Raw genomic sequence first — 14265 nt, 5'->3', positions numbered from 1 at the left:
TTAAAAAAAAAAAAAAAAAAAATTAGTGGAACACCCTTTAAAAGTCTATAGGAGAAATCAAAAGTGCTAATTTTAAAGGTTAATATGCAAGTTATTGTCATAAAAAGTGTTTGGGGACCCAGGTCCTGCCCCAGAGGACATGTATCAATGCAAAAAAAGTTTTAAAACTGAAGTTTTTCCGGGAGCAGTGATTTTAATAATGCCTGAAGCAATGGATATTTTCAAGTACCACTTGTAAAAAAAAGAAAAAAAGTACAGTGGAACCTTGGATTACGAGTAACATAGTTAGTCAGGTTGTAAAAAGACACAAGTCCATCCAGTTAAACCATAAAAAAATAACAATAATAACAATAATAATATCATACAATCCCATATACCCAATTCTATACCCACAGTTTAACCAGAAATATTACTTTACATTTCAAACCTGGGGGGTGTCTATAGTATGCCTGTAAAAGTAGCACATGTTTCCCGTGTTTATAACAGTAGGTGCACAAAATAAAATTTCTAAAAGAAAAAAAAGTAATTTAAAACTGCTCGCGGCTATAATGAATTGTCGAGTCCCGGCAATACAGATAAAAGTCATTAAAAAAAATGGCATGGGTTCCCCCTTAGTCCATTACCAGGCCCTTTGGGTCTGGTATGAATATTAAGGGGAACCCCAAAACAAAATATTTTGTGGGGTCCCCCCAAATTCCATATCAGGCCCTTCAAGTCTGGTATGGATATTAAGGGCAACCCTGCGCCAATTTTTTTTAAAGAAATGGCGTAGGGGCCCCCAAAAATCCATACCAGACCCTTATATGAGCACGCAACCTGGCAGGCCGCAGGAAAAGAGGGGGGGGCGAGAGAGGTCACATGCCCTCAATATGGGGAGGATAGCCTGCCAGGTTGCATGCTTGGATAAGGGTCTGGTATGGATTTTTGGGGGGAACCCTACGCCATTTTCTTTTAATTTTGGTGCATTTTTTTTTATTTTGCTTCGGGGTTCCCCAAAGGGCCGGGTAATGGACTAAGGGGGGAACCCAGGCTGTTTTTTTTCAATGAGTTTTATCAGTATTGCCGGGACCCGACAATTCATTATAGCCACGAGTAGTTTTAAATTACTTTTTTTCCTCTAGAAATGTCATTTTGTGCAGAGACTGTTATAAACACGGGAAACACGCACTACTTTACAGGCATACTATAGACCCCCCCAAGGTTCTGCTGTACTTTTTTTTACAAGTGGTACATGAAAATATCCATTGCTGACTGTTGATCAAATCTCCACTAGATGGCATACTAACCTAATTTCACTTTTATTGTTTCACTTTAAGCATTATTAAAATCACTGCTCCTGAAAAAACTTCCGTTTTTTTTTTTTGGAATTGATACATGTCCCCTGGGGCAGGACCCGTGTCCCCAAACACTTTTTATGACAATAACTTGCATATTAACCTTTAACATTAGCACTTTTGATTTTTCATGTTCGTGTCCCATAGACTTTAATGGTGTTGGCATGTTCTGCTGCGAACCGAACCGGGGGGGGGGGGGGGGGGCGGAGGGTTATGTTCGGCTCATCCCTATTTGGAACATGTTTTACATTTTCTCTCAGTTATTCTTATGGCTTATTGGCACAATACATCAGAGCGAGGGTGAGTTTCATACCGTTTTCGTGTTTGTGGGCATTACTAGGCAGCCTCATTATGACACAATATTATTTTTGAAGAGTGACAGAAGGTTTGCGTGTTTGAATCACGGCAGGGTTATCTGTTTTGTTGTCTTTGTTATTTGAATAAAAAAGACACAAGCTGGAAGTCTAGATTCACGTGTGTTTATTCATGAGTTTCCATTGAAATCTATGGCACCAAATTCCAAGTCACATGGACATTGCATGGGTGTGAATGGGTCCAATAGACAGTAATGGGACACCACTTAAAAAGCCAAAGCATGGCAATGCACAGGAAACCCCCTTTGTTACAGCCACAATGTAAGCATGCTGTGAGATCAGTGCTCCTTTCTTGTAAAATGAATGTCATTAGAGCTTTCTTTTGGTGGTATTTGATCAACACTTTGTTTTTTATTGTTAGCATTATAACCAAAAAAAGGCAGACAATTAAAATAAAAAAACAATTAGGTGGATTCAGAAAGACCGCCTTAACTTTGCGGCAGCGTAGTGTATCGTGTTTACACTACGCCGCCGTAAGTTAGCAAGGCAAGTACATGATTCACAAAGTACTTGGCTGCTAAGTTACGGTGGCGTAGCGTAAATCGGGCGCGCTTAATTCAAATTCGGCTGAGGGGGCGTGTTTTATGTTAATGGAGGGTGACCTGACGTGGTTGACGTATTTTACCAACGGCGCATGCGCCGTCCGTGTACATATCCCAGTGTGCATTGCAGCAAAGTACGCCGCACGGTCCTATTGGTTTCGACGCGGACGTAAATTACGTCCAGCCCTATTCACGGACGACTTACGCAAACGACGTAAAATTTTCAAATTTCGACGTGGGAACGACGGCCATACTTAACATTACTATTTCAGCTATTTGATGGAATAACTTTAGGCCTGAAAATGTGTTACGTAAAGGCGTATCTTTACCGAGTCGGGCAAGCGTACGTTCGTGAATCGACGTAACGACTCATTTACATATTCTAGGCTGACCGCAATGGAAGCGCCACCTAGCGGTCAGCCTAAAAATTACACTTTAGGATACTACGGTGTAAGACACTTACGCTGCTCGTATCTGAGCCTAATTTAAGCGTATCTGGTTACCAGAATACGCTTAAATTTGCGTCAACGCACATTCAGACTTAGGCCAGCGTATGATACGCCGGCCTAAGTCTTTCTGAATCCACCTAAATATGTTTTACTTTTGTAGCATTACTCCCGGAGGAGCTGCTGGTTGTTTTGGGTGGCACATTTACCTTGTGGCTCTTCCGAATTCCTAGGGGTGAATGGTGCATATAGCAATCGTAAAGGAATGTCCGCAACAAGCGTCTTTTCTGTGCTCTTTATTACCCAGCCGGGTAAAAACAATGAACCGTTGATGAAAAGATAGAGTTTGGAAGAAGAAGGAGAACAGCAGATTCAGGCGTAGTATTTGGAACAGTCCTGCTCCCATACGTAACACTTTCCGTACCACTCCTGCCTGAGTGGGCTTAGCGTACCCGGACAGGCCTCTCTCACTGACCTGGCAGCCGGAGTATCACTCGAACCTTTTGAGGAAAAGTCTCTGTCACAGACCCTCCTTTAAAGGAGTTCTCTGACCTAAAACTTTTAACCCCCACTGTGCCCGGGCTGTAAAAATATACAAAATAAACTTTCACTTACCTGCCTACGATCCCCCGTTGTTCCGATATCGCCGTCCCGTTCTCCGGTCCCGGGCCCCTTCCGCTTCCTGTGTGTCGGTGACTCATAGTGCGCTCAGCCTATCAGTGGCCTCAGCAATGTCCCGTCGCGGCCGCTGATAGGCTGAGCGCACTATGAGTCACCGACACACAGGAAGCGGAAGGGGCCCGGGCCCGGAGAACGGGACGGCGATATCGGAACAACGGGGGACCGTAGGCAGGTAAGTGACAGTTTATTTTGTATATTTTTACAGCCCGGGCACAGCGGGGGTTAAAAGTTTTAGGTCAGAGAACTCCTTTAAATGAACTTCAGGGAGACACCTTTGCCACAGACCCTCTCTGATTGCAAATGCTGAGGCAATCCTCCTAGTAAGAATTACGCCTGGATCTCCTTCTTAACGTCGCCCAGGTACCGACTGATAGGTGATCAACCCTTCAGTGTCCGGCTACCTTGATCCCTGGTGGTTTGTCAAAATCCTTTTGGAACGCCAGCCTCTCATTGGCGCTCCTCAGACGGACTCCCCACCGAACAGCTCTACCGCTTGGGATCTTCAAAAGTGGGAACCCAGTCGATCACTGGGTCCCCGCCGTTGCTCAAACGTTCCGTACCAATATGGTCCCGGAAACCAGGAACACCGCGTGGCACACGCACCCCTGCCAGGTAGGCCATTATGCCGGGGCGCCGTGATGTTTTCACCCTAAAGGTGGGTGCCACACTGAAAGAAGACCCAGACTCAATATCGTCTGTCCCATAAGTACTCTCTCCCAGCATGCCCAGCGAGGACACTCCCTCCTGATTGGCTGCTGGAAAAGAACACCCAAGTCTCGACTCTGCTGCTGCCACCTGTCGCCCTGGGGTGGGATAGCACTCCAGTAACAACACAACAGTATGAGCCCCACAGCACAGCCAAGCTGAAACAGAGACCCTATTTGAACATTGTAATTTGGATCAGAGTCATTAGTACTCTGATCGCCCTCTAAATTTCAACAGCACCGGTACTTGGAAGTAACCAGGCGCTACACTTTCTTCTATACAATATATTCAATTATAAAAATTTAAAACATTACATTTCTTCATAAATGTAAGCAAATATGTTATCTGCTACATATTTTGGGTAGCAAATCCCAATAAGCGTACATTGATTGCTTTGCGCAAAAGTTATAGCGTCTAAAAACGATGGTATATATGCTGGAATTTTTTGTTTTTATACTAGTAATGGCGGTGACCTTATAGCGGGACTGCGATATTCTGACACTAACTGACACTTTTGACACTTTGCCGGAACCAGTGACACTAATACAGTGATCGGTGCTAAAAATATGCACTGTTACTGTACTAATGACACTGGCTGGGAAGGGGTTAAACATCTAGGGTGATCAAAGGGTTAACTGTGTGCCTAGCCAGTGTTTGTGTGTACTGTGTGTGCAGCTTTTACTAAGGGAAGTGATGGAAAATCCATCCCTTCCCCCTGTCAGAATGAATCACAATAAGTGTGTATAGATTGGTTTGCGTACAAGTTATACTGTCTACAAAATAGGGAATAGATTTATGGCAATTTTATTATTATTTTTACTAGTAATGACAGTGATAAGCGATTTTTAGTGGGACTGTGACATTGCGGCAGACAGATCGGACAGTTTTGACACTTTTTTGGGTTCTTTGACATTTATACAGTGATCAGTGCTATAAAAATGCACTGATTACTGTATAAATTACACTGGCAGTGAAGTGGTTAACACTAGAGGCGCTCAAGGGGTTAAATGTGTTCCCTGGGAGGTGTTTCTAAAGCCTCATACACATGATCGTTTTTTCCGCGGACAAATTGTAGGACTTTTGTCTGAAGGCATTGGCCGGGAACTTGTATTGCGTACAAACGCCAACAAACAGGAAACTATGTGTTTTTTCAGCTCTTTAGCGCCACCCTTTGGGCAACTTCTGCTAATGTTGTGTTATGGATAGCATTGCTTCTGAGCATGCATGTTTGTACTTTGGAGTTTTGTCCAACGGACTTATGTACACACGATCGGATAATCCATCAACACACATTTGTTGGCAGACAATTTTAAAGCATGCTATCTCACATTTGTCCCCGGAAAATCAGACACCAATTGTCAGATGGAGCATACAAACAGTTGGATTTCCCAACAGCCTGTCATCACACAATTCTCGTCAGATAATCCGATCGTGTGTATGAGGCTTAACTGTGGGGGGAGTGGACTGACTAGAGGAGAAGTGAGATCGCTGTTCCTAATCAAAGACGATTACTCTCTACTCCCCTGACAGATCCCTGTTCTGCCTCTCTGTGGAGAAATCGTGATCGCCGACCACATGCATCAGCTCCTCCTTGCCTACTATAGCTGTTATAAGGACCGACGTACAGCTACGGCGATTTACAGGAACGAGCCGACCTGCCGCAGTATAATGATGGCGGTTGGGTGGCAAGTGGTTAAAAGACTGCAGATAATACAGCAGTGAAAAAAAAGTTCCCAGCAGCAGAACATTTTTAATGTGAAAGAATAGGCCCAAATGTATTAGAGACAAAGACAGGCTGGGGTTTACTACAAGATTTAAAGATGCAGTAGAAGAGTCTACAGCAGCAATTTTAATCATGGATATAATGCCGCGTACACACGATCATTTTTCGGGTTGTAAAAAACGAAGTTTTTCAAAAATGTCATTTAAAACGATAGTGTGTGGGCTTCAGAGCATTTTTCGGGTTCTGAAAAACAACAAAATCTTTTTTCGAACATGCTCTATTTTTTTACGACGTTTCAAACTGTCGTTTTTCGGGTTGTAAAAAATTATCGTGTGTGGGCTTTAACGACGTGAAAAACCCGCGCATGCTCAGAAGCAAGTTATGAGACGGGAGCGCTCGTTCTGGTAAAACTATCGCTCGTAATAAAGTAAGCACATTCATCACACTGTAACAGACAGAAAAGCGCAAATCGTCTTTTACTAACACGAAATCAGCTAAAGCAGCCCAAAGGGTGGCGTCATCCGAATGGAACTTCCCCTTTATAGTGTCGTCGTACGTGTTGTACGTCACCGCGCTTTGCAAGAGCATTGGGCCAAATCCACAGCCAGCGGCGGAAATTACGTTTTTCAAAACTTATGTCATTTAAGTTACGGCGCCCTAAGTTGGTCTCGTAAGTGCCGTATCCACAGCGCATTTGCGCACAAAATTGCGCTTACGTAACTTAAATTCCGAGGCGTAAGGCGGGGTTATTGCAAGTGGGAAGGAAGTGGGCGTGCTTCATTGTAATGAACCGTAACCCCATGCAAATGAAGGGCCGGCCGTACTGCGCATGCGCGCACGAATCTACCTCTCACTGGGCATGTGTAGAACTTTGCTCGGCGCAATCAGTGAGATAGGTAAAAGGCCAAGCATACTTAGTTTGAGGATCGCCCTGTGTGTAAATAGCCCCAGTCAAACACACTTCCCTTGCAAAAGTATTTCCCTGTGTTCCCTTCCTAGAGCAAGTTGCTTCTGCTCTGAACGTTTGTCAGTGTTTGTTGGTGAGTTGTGTGTGATAGAGAAGTTTTGGAGGAGTATTAGATAGTAGTTGTTGTTTGTTTCTGATAAGTGTATTTTTTGTTTGATTGTTTCTGCTAAGTGTTTTTTTTTTTCCTGCTTGGATTTTGTGTTTGTTTTTTTCTGCTTGTATTTTGTGTTTGTTTTTTTCTGCTTGGATTTTGTGTTTGTTTTTTGTGTGTTTGTTTTTGACTTTGTAGTAGCTGTCTGCTTGTGTGTTTTGATTTTTGTTTCTTTGTTGTGTGTGAATTTTTGTTTGTTTGTCCTGTGAGTTTTCTTGTTGCTGAGTGGTGTCTGTGATGGCACCCAAGCGCAGGAAGCTTAATTTTACCCATGTGGAGAAGCAAATCCTTGCCAGGTCCATCATCCGATATGGGCGCTATTTACATGGGCCTGAGAGCCGAAACACCTCCCTGGCCCAAGGGAAGAAGATCTATCAACAAATTACAGATCAGATAAATGCGGCGGGGGGGGGGGACGAGGACCCCCGCTGGCATACAGAAAAAGATCAATGATCTGAGGAGCGTGGTCCGCAATAAGGTGGCCAAGCTCACTGCCCATAGGAGGGGCACTGGAGGAGGGGGACCATGCCCCATCCGGCTGACTGAGGAGGAATGGGCAGTGGCCCGGTGTTTCCAGCCAGAGCAGGTGGTGGGCCTGCGTGGCTTTGACTCTGATGTTCCTGTGGGGCCAGGTAAGTTTTGTTTTTTCTATCTGGTGATTAGCATGTGTGGGTGGGGGAAGGGAAGATGTGCCAAGTGTGTGGATCCTCAAACCTGTGATTGTTTGGTGTTCTCCACAGATGACCAGGAGATTGCTGGCCCATCAGGCCAGGAGGTTGCAGGCCCATCAGCCCAGGAGGATGCTGGGCCATCAGGCCAGGCTGCTGCACCACCCCAAGGACAGGAGGCTGCTGAGAATTCCCCAGGGGAGGGGAGTGGCCAAACCTCCCCTCATGAGGAGGATGAGGGGGAGGAGGATGAGGGGGTGGGGGAGGAGGATGAGGGGGAGGAAGAAGAAAACCTGCAGCTTGGCAGGGAAATCCTTCTGGCCTCTGAGCTAATGACATTTGAGGCTACCCCAGAGGCTACCCCAGAGGCTGGCAGCAGTCAGGCCACCATCAGGGGTAGCCCCTCCCACTCCTCCCCCAACAGGCTGCAACCCACAAGGGTCACTCTCTCCCCTCCTCCAGAGCCACAAGCCTCAGGGGCAGGCAGGATGGCGACCCAGGAGACCAGGGGGGTGTTTGAGCATCTGCCGGCCAGTCTGCAGAAGGACAATGCCCGGCAGACCCGAAGTCTGGGTGAGATACAAAAAAGTATTAACAAGATGGAGCACAGCCTGGGTGCAATGAGGGAGTCACTCGGTGATGTGGCCACAAACTCTTTGGGGGTCATCACCTGTTTGTGGGACCTGAAGACCGCCACAACAGGCGTGGCCCAGGAGGTGACTGCCCTGACCCAGGCTGTGCAGGACAATACCCGGGCTGTGCAGGACAATACCCGGGCTGGCCAGGCAAATACGGCTGCCATCACTGGCTGTCTGAACAGGATAGCAGTGGCCTTGGAGGGCAGGCCAGCAGGAGGACAGACACCAGGGGAGGCTCCTTCTTCCCCTGCTCACTCACCCCCCCATGAAGATACTCCCTCCCCTGCTCACACCCCCCCATGAAGATCCTCCAGTTGGCCGTGCCCGTGCCCGTGCCCTTGGGCAGCCCAGACGGAGCACTCGCCGCAGGAATTAATTAGCAGGGGTACTTTTGATTTTGTTTTGTTTTATTTTTTTTATGATTTAGTTTATTATACTGTACTTATGATTTGGTTTATGTGTGTGAATGATGTGTGAATGTGGGGGGGTGGCATTCCTGATAAAATAAGGGTCTCACCCTCAGTTTTGGTGGAGAAGGGATCCCCAGGACCAGGGAGAAGTGATCCCAGGTTCCTGAATGGTGTATGAATGCACAGTGACATAATTGGAGCCGTGGCGTGGCGTTACTGCTCCCAAGTACCAAAGGGGGGGGTACTTGGATCTAATCCAATTCGATGTGCATGTGATGTGTCTGTGCTAGGGACCACAGTGGTGTGCATTCATGCATTCTCATTGTGACATAATTAATCTGCGTTTACTATGAATAAAAAACATTCTCAATGTGACATTATTCATGTGCGTTTACTGTGAAAACAAATATTATCATTGTGACATTATTCATGTGCGTTTACTGTGAAAAAATGCCTTCTGCGAGGCGTCTCCTGGCTGCTGTGCCCTCAGCAGACCGGGTAGAGTGGGTTAGGGGGGATTGCCTGGGTGGGGGGTCAGGTCAGCACGTATGTCAATCTGCAGTCCCCTTCTCATGGCAAAGTTGTGCAGCACGCAACATGCACCGATGATCTGGCACACAAAGTCTGGCGAATACAACAATGTACCCAGGGATGGACTGGCCATTGGGACTACAGGGAGTTTCCCGGTGGGCCGATGGCTCAGTGGGCCTGCTTCAGTGACAGCGGACCGCTGCCCCCCCCCCACTCCTCTGTCGCTCCCCTACCGTAGCGCTCACCTCCTCTACCTTCCTGCAGCGCTCAGCTGGGGGGAACAGAGAAGCAGGGGGAGGACCAGAGGAGCATGGGGGAGGGGACAGACAGCTGACTCAACAGCTATGGCCTGGGAGTTTCTCACTTCTGCCTAATCTTGTCCCATAAGGGGGAGCACCTAACTAATTTCTTGCCCCGGGTGAAATAATGTCTAGCTTCCCCACTGGTACTGCCTATAAGAATACCAGTACCAGCCATTCTAATCTAATAAAGTAGAACGGCTAGTGGCTAGTGAAGGGGGAGAGGGGGCTTTGGTGGCCGGGGGGGGGGGGGGGGTGCAGGATTTGTCTGGCCGCCATGAGAGAGACCTGTCAAAGTGGGCCAGTCTTGATGAAGTCCAGGGCCAAATTTTTGTCCCAGTCCAGCCCTGAATGTACCCCCAGACTTATCCAGGCATCTGAAGCGGGACTTCAGCAGCCCAAATGTGCACTCCACAACTGCCCGGGTGCGAATGTGAGCCTTGTTGTAGCGTTGCTCTCCTGGGGTTTGGGGGTTCCTGAATGGGGTCATCATATGTGGTCCCAGGGCATATCCAGAGTCACCTGTAAGGGAAAAGACATAAGGATGTTAGTCATGCATGTGCCCCTTGTGATGTCTGCATCATGGGGGGGGGACATACCTGACACCCATGTCACTCACCAATCAGCCAGCTGTCTCCATACAGGTTCAGTTCCAAATCTCTGGAGATTTTGGTCTGCCGAAATATATAGCTGTCATGGCAGGATCCAGGGAATTTTGCACAGACGTGCCAGATGAGGCCATGGGCATCCACGATTACCTGGACATTTATGGAATGCCAGTGTTTCCGATTCCGGAACAGGTGCTCTGTCTCATGGGGGGGGCTGTAGTGCCACATGGGTACAATCAATGGCCCTGATGGTCCGTGGGAATCGGGCAATGTTGTAAAAGTCCGTCATGGTTTGCAATCGCTGGTCCTCCTGGGTGGGTTTTTGAAATTGATTGGCCATGCGTCTCAGTATTGCAGGGACTACTTGATGGACACACCTGCTCATGGAGGATTGTGCCATCCCAGACAGACCTCCACATGTGCGTTGGAAAGACCCAGTGGCAAGGAAATAGAGTGTTGCCATTACTTTGATGAGAGGTGGCAGGGCATGGGATCGTTGGGTTGGGGTGGTGAGATCATCCTGCAGGATTCTGGTTAATTCCAGGATGGCTTCCCGGTTAAAACGGAAGTTGCCATAGACCTCAGAAGCAGGCATGCCAAAGAGATCTCGGCGTGGGCGGTATACCCTCTCCTGTGCCCTCCTCCTCCTCCTCTGTGCCCTCCTCCTTCTTTGTGCCTCTAAAGTAGCGAGTGCTGCTAGGATCATGGATGGCCCGGGCATGTTGGCAGACAGTTTGAAGTCCAGCAAATATGTGTGCTCAGCTTTTCCTCAATGCTGTTGCTTCAGCAGACCTTTACACAGCATGTGTAAAATTAGGGCTGCTTTTATAACGTGTAAATTTGCGCAGGGAAACTAACAGGTGCGCACAGGGCGTAATCTACAGCGCACACACTTAATTATGTGGATCGCCCTATCTCCCTCATTTGCATCTTTGCCTATCAAAAACAGCGGCGTGACTAGCGTAATTTGCGTCCGTGTAATCATTTTAGGTAGGACGGAAAATCCGGATTTTAATGCGTAACTCGTTTTGAGGATCGGGCGCAAAGATACGCGCGGAGTAAAATTAGAAATCTCGAGTTAAGTCGGCGCATCTGCTTTGTGGATTTGGCCCATTATTTTTAAATGATGGTGTGTAGGCAACGTCGTTTTAATGATGAAGTTGAAAAAAACATTGGGCCAAATCCTCAAAATTCCTGCCTAACTTAACTTTTCCCATTTAAGTTACACTGACTTAAAATTTCTACCTAAGTGCCCGATCCACAAAGCACTTACCTAGCAATTTCAGGCCGTGTAACTCAAATGTCTCCGGCGCAAGGCGGTCCTCTTCGATGACAATTTAAATGAGGCGCGCTCCCGCGCCGGCCGTACTGCGCATGCTCGTGACGTCATTTTCCCGACGGGCAGCGCGCGAAATTACGTTACGTCAGGCTTTGTGGATTGCGACGGGACAATAAAGTTGCGTCGGGTAAAAAAAAAGTTACGCGCCGGGAAAAAAAATTCAAAATTAAAAAAAAAACGCGGCGATCGAAAAAAAGATCTGTTTTTACAAGGTGTTACTAGTTTACACTTTGTAAAAGCAGAACTAATTTTACGTATGCAAATGTAAACTTACGCAGAAAACACAAAGCTGAAAAGATTTGTGGATCTCCGTAAGTCCTCATTTGCATACGCAAAGCGGCATTTCGACTCGAAATGCCCCCCAGCGGCGGATGCGGTACTGCATCCTAAGATCCGACCGTGTAAGTCTCTTACAGATGTCGGATCTTCTGCCTATCTTTGGAAAACTGCTTCTGAGGATCAGTTCCAAAGATAGGCACAGGGATACGCAGGCTGAACAGCAGTTCCGCCTGCGTATCCCTTTTGAGGATTTGGCCCATTGTTTTTTCGAGAGCCTGAAAAACTTTGTTTTTTACAACCCGAAAAATGATCGTGTGTACGCGGCATTAGGCCTTCCCAGTGCATGCCTAAGGCCCCTTTCACATGTCCGTTCCGCCTGTCCGTTCATTACAAGTCCGTTAACGGACTTGTAATGAATCCCTATGGGAACACGTCCGTTAGCGGATGGAGCATCCGCTAGCGTCCGCGTCCGTCGGGATCTGGTTTTCGGACGGAAGAAAACCCTATTTTTCTTCCGTCCGGCGGAACGGAACTGATGCAGACGGACACACGGTCCATCTGCATCCGGTTCCCCATAGGGGACAGTGGAACAGAGACAGGGCGGTCCCTGCACTGTGTGCGGGGACCGCCCTATCCGCCTAGAGCTCAGCAGGAATCCCCGCTGAGCCGACGGAGCGGACTGAAAAACTGAAAGGACGTCTGAAAGCACCCAAACTTTTATTTTTGGGATGGGATAAAGGGTGAGCAGTGCATGTGACTAATTTTGAGGCAATTCAGGTGCCCACTGTTCTTATACTGAAACCTAATAGGACTAGTGATAATGATGATTGATTGCCTTGAATACATAATAGGTAAGCCATTGCAGGTCTGTATTCATTAAAACTTTAGAAGCCTTAGATAGAAGAAAAGGTCTAAGAAGTGTTTTGAATCTGTTTAAACAGATCCTTTATTCATGAGGCCCTTCATCTGCAGATGACCACTGATGTCACGTCATCATAGTTACACATATAAAAATATAGTACTTTTATATTGTATTTACACATGTAAAAATTTTACATGATTCATATAATTATCATATGTTTGCTATAAATTATATTTGAGAATAGTAGAATGACCAACTTGAGAATGTCAAAGAGGGGTGGTTGAGTTTAACTAAAATTGTAAAATTTCATATGATAGTGTTGAGGAGGTTATGTCGGATTTTGTGTTCTTTGGTGTTCAACTGGCATAAAATGAGACGTTTTTGAATCCCACAATGGTGCTCACACTTTAAAAATGAATTGCATGCCAATAAAGTGAAGGTGGTGTGTTCAACCACTGTATGGGCAATATTTCTTGTATCTTGAAAGGGACTTCATATAAAAATCTAAATATTATAACAATTCGGCTTTTCACTGCATAATATAATATAATACAGTATGTGGTGAATGACTAAGTGGAAAAATTAGTGATTTTGTAAGTCTACTGGAGACTGCCATGAGTACAGCTACTCATTAAAATGAATAGGACCATGGCATGCATGTGCAGCAGAGTGGGTCCTGTTGCTGTATTGGGCCGAAGGTAAGTATAATCCCAGGCTGTGGGACAGACTTATTCCCTCTGGCCAATGCCCTTGCAAGGTGTTACCTCACCTGCTGGGTGAGGTAACACCAGAGTTTGTTAGGTTTTCTATTAACCTTTAATGAGTATATACCAGTCTGCATGTTTAACTATTGGAACCATTTCTAAATACTACCAGTATACATAACATGTCTTCCTAAGGGGTAAAATTAGACCATGTGATAGATGCCTAAAAATAGTACAAAGCCTACCTAGTAGGTGACTCTGTGGTGCAACGGTAGCGCGTCTGACTCCAGATCAGAAGGTTGCGTGTTCAAATCACGTCAGGGTCAAGCATTTTAGATTTTTTTTTTTTTAGAAATTAGGGTTTACATAACCTGTACAGCAGTGGTTCTCAACCTGGGGGTCAAATGATGATTTGCCAGGGGTCACTGAATCCTGGGCTGTTCCTGAAGCCTGCACCGCTCTCCCAGCCACTTCACAGCCGCTCATTCAGTTCACGGCATGGCTGGGGGGGCAGAGACTAGAGGTCAGCTGACTGGTGAGGAATGTGAAGTGGGAGGGGCTAGAGGAGACCCTATCTCCTGATTTCGGCATAGGTGTCACTGCTACGAGACACCACAAAGTCGGAGACACAGTGAGTAACACTACCTGTGATTATAGTTGCCATTAAAAGTCCCCACTACAGTTCTCAAATCAGCAGATGACCTTCATCCAAAGCACCCAAGTTGGCTGATCAGCAAGTTGGCTGATCAGAACTCCCCCCCAGCATTGCCCCTGATCCCAACTCCCCACATGCAGTGGCCCAGCACTGCCACTGAGCCCAACTCCCCGCCAGCCCTGCCACTGATCCCAACTCCCCACCAGCACTGCCACTCATTCCATTCCATTCCACCCCCCCCCCCCCCACCAAGGAGTAAAAATAGAGACTACATGGAAGGGAGAGGAAAGAGGGGGAGGAACAAAGAAAGGAAGAGAAAGAATAAGAAAAAACAAGAAAGATGGCCACC

The 14265-nt window shown here is 46.6% G+C and overlaps 1 non-coding gene across 1 annotated transcript; it reads left to right on the top strand.

The window, feature by feature from the left end:
* The first annotated feature begins 13515 nt into the window (after positions 1–13515).
* TRNAW-CCA lies at positions 13516–13587 on the top strand. The gene has a single exon. It is a non-coding gene; the product is annotated as a tRNA-Trp (tRNA).
* Positions 13588–14265: the final 678 nt, after the last annotated feature.

This window comes from Rana temporaria, chromosome 3 (genome assembly GCF_905171775.1).
Source record: "Rana temporaria chromosome 3, aRanTem1.1, whole genome shotgun sequence".
Taxonomy (NCBI): domain Eukaryota; kingdom Metazoa; phylum Chordata; class Amphibia; order Anura; family Ranidae; genus Rana; species Rana temporaria.
The sequence above is the reverse complement of the archived record's forward strand: the minus strand, read 5'-3'. Positions and strand labels throughout refer to the sequence as shown.